Source organism: Dermacentor silvarum, chromosome 6 (assembly GCF_013339745.2).
Source record: "Dermacentor silvarum isolate Dsil-2018 chromosome 6, BIME_Dsil_1.4, whole genome shotgun sequence".
Lineage (NCBI taxonomy): Eukaryota > Metazoa > Arthropoda > Arachnida > Ixodida > Ixodidae > Dermacentor > Dermacentor silvarum.
In genome coordinates, this window is record NC_051159.1 from 31,389,809 (window position 1) to 31,396,731 (window position 6,923).

Here is a 6,923-nt window from a genome sequence, read left to right on the forward strand (position 1 = left end):
TTTTTTTTTTTTTTTGCCAGTGAGTGACAAGTCTTCCTAAATTATTTCTTCTATATTTAAACATTCTGTTAATAGAACGACCTGCAGTAATTGTTTTTTGAAGCGAAGCTTGTATACGCTAGCCTGCGCCGGCGATGTAACGCCAAAACGTCGAGCAGACCACCTGACCTTCCCTTGGTCACGGTCACGTTACTCACAAGAAACAACCGTCAAACACAAGCGTCGCTTACCCCCATTTTCCGGTAGGGGAAATGCCGACGATATCTTTTTTTTTTCTTTTCCTTCTGCAGTGCTCTATTCTTGTCATTGTTTTACTTTAGATATTGAAGCGAAAACTTCATTACGCTACCTCGGGCAGCCGTCGGCGACTCAGCACTTTTCACCTTGAGAGCTAGAGGTCAAACGACAAGAGAACATTAAGGCGCGTTTATATTACGACGTTATCGGCACGCGGGCGAGCGTCATCAGATGCCGGGCGCGTTGGAGCGTATTGGCCGCGCGTCCGGTTACGTTGGCGGCGCCAGTACGTCGAACCATCGGTCGAACTATAGCCGCTGTTGTTCTCGCCAACGTGACATAACGTGTGCGCAGGTTCACGCTACGTCGGACTATATTTAGGCCTTTACGGAGCCCTGAAAGGAGACATTGCCCCCGTTGCCTGAGTACAGTTGGGCCCGGCTGCGAGTTGCAACCATGTCTCACTACTTTACTGATCACCGCAGTGTCTTCATATATGCATTAAAAATGATGAATAAACACTGTATTCATTGCAAACATGTCTGTATATCCTTTGCGAAACCACACCTCAGCCACAGCTCGACAATGGGCCTAGCCAGGGCAGTGAAGCTTTCGCTATCAACCAGAGTCAACGAAGGCTAAACCACACCAATTTTTTTTTATATATCTGTCACCTTGCCCTTCTCCCTATCTTTACTTTCTCTTTGTATTCCCTCCTTTCTTAGAGTAGGCAGGCGTTGTGCCCGTTCCTGCTGCAGTTACTAGCCTGCTCCTTGCTATCTTTTTATCTCTTTCAAATCTATATGTGTTTTCGAACTAAATAATATAAAGTCTCGTGAAAGTGCACTTCTTAATGTTTGCGTGCAACTCGCGTCCTCCAAGCAATGCACGTGATTTATGGAGCGTGCGTTCAGTATCCACTAAGCGTCGGTAACGTGCCGAGGCAAACCCGCGTGAAATATCAAACCGCGTCCCATAACCTGTTTTGGTACCTGACACAGTCACCACAGTGGCGGCTCAAATGCGGCGCGCCCTTACAGGTTTCGTTTAAACTTCTGTTTCAGCTGGCATCCTATGTAGCTATTCGCTGTGTATCACCCTACAAACGCTAACAAGTCGGATACATGATGGTTTAGAGCGCAGCTTTTAGGCGCTCGTTCCTGCAACGAGCGTCGGCGTCGTACCTCGTAACCGAGCGAACGAGCGCCGCGAAAGATGACAGCAAACGCGGAGCGCAGCGGGCGACGAAAGACGGCAAGAGCGAAGATTTCGCGAGGAGGAAAGTGGAGGAGGAGGGTATGGCGAAAGTGTGGGAATAAAAGCGTAGGGCCGCGCAAGACGGTCTATGGCGACGATGGCTACGAGATGGCGCCCGAGTAGCGCGCGTCGCTAGGGCGCCTCGATGCGCTCGCTCACCTCCGTTTCGGTCGCGGGGGCGCGCGCATCGAGGCAGTCTACGCGCCGTCTATTCACCAAAGCGCTGCATGAGCGGAGGTCTGTCTGCGGCTGCTGCTGTGAGTCGCGCCCACGCGTCAGCCACGCGCTGCCTCTAACGATCTCCCGATTGGCGAGACCGTCGCACCACACTTCGCTCCGTTTGCAACGTGTCGCACGAGACAGATTGTCCGCGCCAGCCAATATATCGCGAAATGAAAAAAAAAAAATAGTGGAAACACGTTGGAGCTGCGCTCAAATTTCGCATTAGAGAGTATCGTTATCGTCAGGGAATCTTTTTACTCTCTTATTTTTGTTTTGTTTTTCTATTGTACCCCTAGAAAAATCTAGTCTAGAGCCTTTTCATCGAAACTGGGAACACACTGGATTGCGTGTGGGGCCTTTCAATGAACATATTCCCGCTGCACGCTTTGAGGAGGACCTTAGCGAAGATATATAGAGAGCGCAATATTCCTTATCCCCCTTTCTCCCCGACATTTTGTTTTCTCTGATTCGTGCTCCCTAAAGGATTGCAGAAAATTGCGCCTCTTCTTCTCCACGATCACTCTTTCTCAGCTGGGGAGGCACCGATAACAATGCCTATAGCTCCTTTCTTACTTTTTCTTCTCTCGGCAGCGCTGTTAACCCCCTGAAGGTTGGCGTCTGACAAAGGTGTCGGAGAGGAGAGAGAAGCGGTGATCAGACGGGCGGGTCGCGTTAACGACAGCCGCTTCTCCATTTGCAGGAGACTGGGGGGTTCTGCATGCAGGAGCGAGCATTCGATCGGGAGCCGCTCATGATCATAAAATATCTTCCGATGGCTCGCTTCAATGGGCTGTCTCGTGGGGTACAATAGAGGAGGCCTCGGAAGGCGCAGGAGATGGCGAACAATTTTCATGCGAGTGGCGGTCACATAGTCAGTAGCCTAAGTGATCTACTAAGTCAGACAGGAGTCAGCAGCAAGTTGTCAATTCCGGCGTATGCCTAGCGGCCCAAGTTGTCTACTCGGGAAGTCGGTCAAGGCACTCTTGAAATTGTTGCGTTCGCGTCGCCTATCGGAGAGACTGTAGTTCTCACGAACGTTCCTAACCTCCTCTGTTTTGTTCCGTGCCTTTGCTTTTCCTCTCAGCTATTCTTGCCGTCTGTCATTTCCCCTTCCCCAAGTGCAGGGTAGCAAACCAGAATCTCTTCCTGTTAACCTCCCTGCACTTTCAACCCCACTTATAGTCGGCAAGACAGCAGCCATCACATATCAAGTGGCCCGTGACCGTCTACACAAATTTATCGGGCAAGGGAATGACGACAACCGCCAAACTCAGGGGAAGATGCAAGAAAAGCTTCGCTTCAATATTTGTCTTGCATGTTCATAGCAGTATTGTATACACATTGGGAACATTTTTTTTACTGTGTTTAAAAAGTGTTGCAGTCTTCCTTTAGGAGGAAACCTCAGCTCGGGGACTCCTGTATAAATACACGGGGAAGAACAAAGAACAACTAATTTTTCTCGGCAACCACTGCGCCGAATTTTATTACATTTCTTGCATTAAAAATAAATATGTAAAACCAAGTGAATGTACGAAGCGAAGTTTTTATTTAGGCCGCTAAGTTTTTGTAACAATCGTTAAAAATTGCTAATTTTCAGAAAAGAAAACTATCATGTTTACAACTTTGTAGCTGAGCAATGAAAAGCTATTTACAAAATTCTGGAAATTTCATCTAACAGAACATATAAACAGTACAAAAATTGATGTATAATACATAGCTCTCAAATGCACCACTAATACTTGGGTGAGACATTTTCAAAAGCCTTGTAAACGTTATAGCAAATTCATCATCATCATCATCAGCCTATATTTAAGTCCACTGCAGGACGAAGGCCTCTCCCTGCGATCTCCAATTGCCCCTGTCTTGCGCTAGCATATTACAACTTGCGCCTGCAAATTTCCTAACTTCGTCACCCCATCTGGTTTTCTGCCGACCTCGACTGCGCTTCCCTTCTCTTGGTATCCATTCTGTAACCCTAATGGTCCACCGGTTATCCATCCTACGCATTACATGGCCTGCCCAGCTCCATTTCTTCCGCTTAATGTCAACTAGAATATCGGCTATCCCCGTTTGTTCTCTGATCCACACCGCTCTCTTCCTGTCTCTTAACGTTACTCCTAAGATTTTTCGTTCCATCGCTCTTTGTGCGGTCCTTAACTTGTTCTCGAGCTTCTTGTTAACCTCCAAGTTTCTGCACCATATGTTAGCACCGGTAGAATGCAATGATTGTACACTTTTCTTTTCAACGACAGTGGTAAGCTCCCAGTTAGGATTTGGCAATGCCTGCCGTATGCACTCCAACCCAATTTTATTCTTCTGTAAATTTCTTTCTCATGATCAGGGTCCCCTGTGACTAATTGACCTAGATAAACGTACTCCTTTACAGACTCTAGAGGCTGACTGGCGATCCTGAATTCTTGTTCCCTTGCCAGGCTATTGAACATTATCTTTGTCTTCTGCATATTTATCTTCAACCCAATTCTTACACTTTCTCGATTAAGGTCCTCAATCATTTGTTGTAATTCATCTCCATTGTTGCTGAATAGGACAATGTCATCTTCAAACCGAAGGTTGCTGAGATATTCGCCGTTGATCCTCACTCCTAAGCCTTCCCAGTCTAAGAACTTGAATACTTCTTCTAAGCATGCAGCGAATAGCATTGGAGAGATTGTGTCTCCTTGCCTCAACTCCTTTCTTGATAGGTAACTTTCTACAATGCTATTCACATAGATCAAAATTATTAAATCGAATTTGTCCGCTTTTGATGTTCTAACGGGTGCAGTTTACAGAAGTGCGATCTCTGTTTTTGGTGCATAGTTACGGATCTGTAAACTATGTGCATTATGTTTATTTATCAGGATTATCAATCGTCGGCAATTTCCGTAAAAAAAGTCAGTCACTCCAACCTAACTTTTTCTCTGAAATGCAACATATTTTATTCAAATTGCTCCAGAGGTCATCTGAGAAAACCCTTTCTGGTTTTACATGTGTTTGAGCAGACGGGCGTCAGAGTTGAGTCCGAGCTAAAGCTTCCTCTTAAGGCTCCACTACAGTATTCGAGCATTAAGACCAAGGTTCATCATATCAATTTCAAGCTGTTCGCAAAGGCTGCGAGGATATTGAATTGAAGCCTTTCTCCTTTTCTTGTTGCTTGCTCTAAACACGGCACATTTTGTCTGTTTTTCCGACGTGAGCACACGCATAATGCATGCTCCTGGAATACAACCTCGCTCTATTATTCATGTATGCTCATGCACCTCACGCACGTTCAACCTAACCCGGGATTGACAAAATACAGCCTGAGCTCTCCACTACGACGTATCTGTAATACGCCCCTGCGTGGCCTTTAGACGTGGCCCAATCAAACAATCCATCCAATTAGTCAATCAGTCAATCGGTCGACCAACCATTACCCCTTGGACTTATTACACCATTCTATGCATGTTTGATACGGGCAGAGAAGTCATGAAAGAAAAAAATGGCAATAATTATTTTCCAAGTGTCTTTGCTGCGACAGATTTGAAGTAATGTCATCGTGCTTGCAAGGCGTTTGTTTTTTAGTTGTCCATCATCGGGAGCCTCTCAAATAACGCGCTTGACCAAATGGTGTACCTTCACGAGCCTTGGAAACTTTATTACTACCGTATACTCCTGTTAAGACAAAACTTGTTAAGCCGAATCTTTGATTATGCTGAACAATTTGCAAGTGCTCGGTTGGTTTCCCGCAGAATACACGCAAGGAAAAAGAAGTTATCCGCTTAATACGAACCGCCCATTGGCTTAAGCCGAAGTCTCTCGCCTCAGCGAGGAACCCCGAGTGCTTTCGCCCTCTGAATATAGTAGATGATGTTTCAAGAGATCACACACTACTAACGTCTCGCACGCAAAAAGCTCCTCTCGCCACACAAGAATCTCACCAGAGAGTAGGCTGCTATCTGGCGGCAACTACAAACGAACGCTTATCGACACCCAAGCCTACTTCACCACTCGTGCCCCGAACAAAACGTCAAAGAATGGCCCCTCTGTGCCAATTACGCCGACCTGTATCACACTGTTTGGGAATGACAAGGGGACCCCGCGATTCCCCCATCCCATATCTTACCCCATCCCCATGGGACGCCGTGCTGCTCAGCTGCAGCCTGGAGTATAAGCTCCCTTTAGGCTCCCTAAACGGAGTCTTGAATGAATGAATGAATGAATGAATGAATGAATGAATGAATGAATGAATGAATGAAACATTTATTGAAAATTATATGTTGTATTAGTTATTGCTGGAGAGGGAGGGGCGGGTCCCTATTGCGGGACTCTGTTGGACAGGGCTGCCACCCGCGCCCGCTCCATGAGGCTCCGCTGGTCCTCGAGAGCCGGGCTGGACAAGGCCTCCTCCCACCCCTCCCACGTCGGCTCGTAATTTGCTCTATGCTGCTGTTTGCTTGGTACGACCAAACCATGTGGTACAGGTCAGCCCGGCCACCACAGAATTTACATGTAGCGTCAAAATGTTCGGGATCTATTTTCGCCAGCACAGCCGGGCTGCCGTACGACATAGTTTGGAGCCTGCATGCGCAGACAAGTCTCTTCTGCTTTAGTGAGTCCCTTAGCGGGATGAGGTGGAGTTTGTCTGCGCAGGCGATATAGTTGCAGTATATCTGCGTATGTTGTAATGGGTGTTGGTAACTGAATGCCGCGGTCTGAGGGGTCGGTAGACAGAGCCCGGGGAAGGAAGGCTCGGGCCAAGTTGTGTGCTAACTTTAAAATAACCCTACTGCAACCTGGATGACCAGCGCTAGCTGGTGGACCGGGCCCACTCAAGGACCAAGGCCACAAGAACCTTGGAATAAGGGCTCCTCTTCGCACAGAAAATTGCTTTAATAAAGTTTATTCTCTCTCTTTCTCTGTCGACAAAGGGTATGTTCCCATTCTGGAAATCATTGGAGACAGTCTACGTTGACCGCATGCTAGGAAGACAGCTTCGAGCCCAAGTCACGGAATGCATCTGGAAGTCTTCTCTGCAACTTGACGCCACTTCGCGTTTACAATAAAAGGCTTAAAAAAGCTCGTGTTATCACTATTTCCTACCTTCTTTCGTGCGCGAATCTATGAAAAACACAACGTAGCTTACATTAGGCACATATGAAAGTGCGACTACATTTTCTTCTGCGCAGATGACCTTCCCGTTGAGTATCCAAATTTTTACTCAGCCGCCA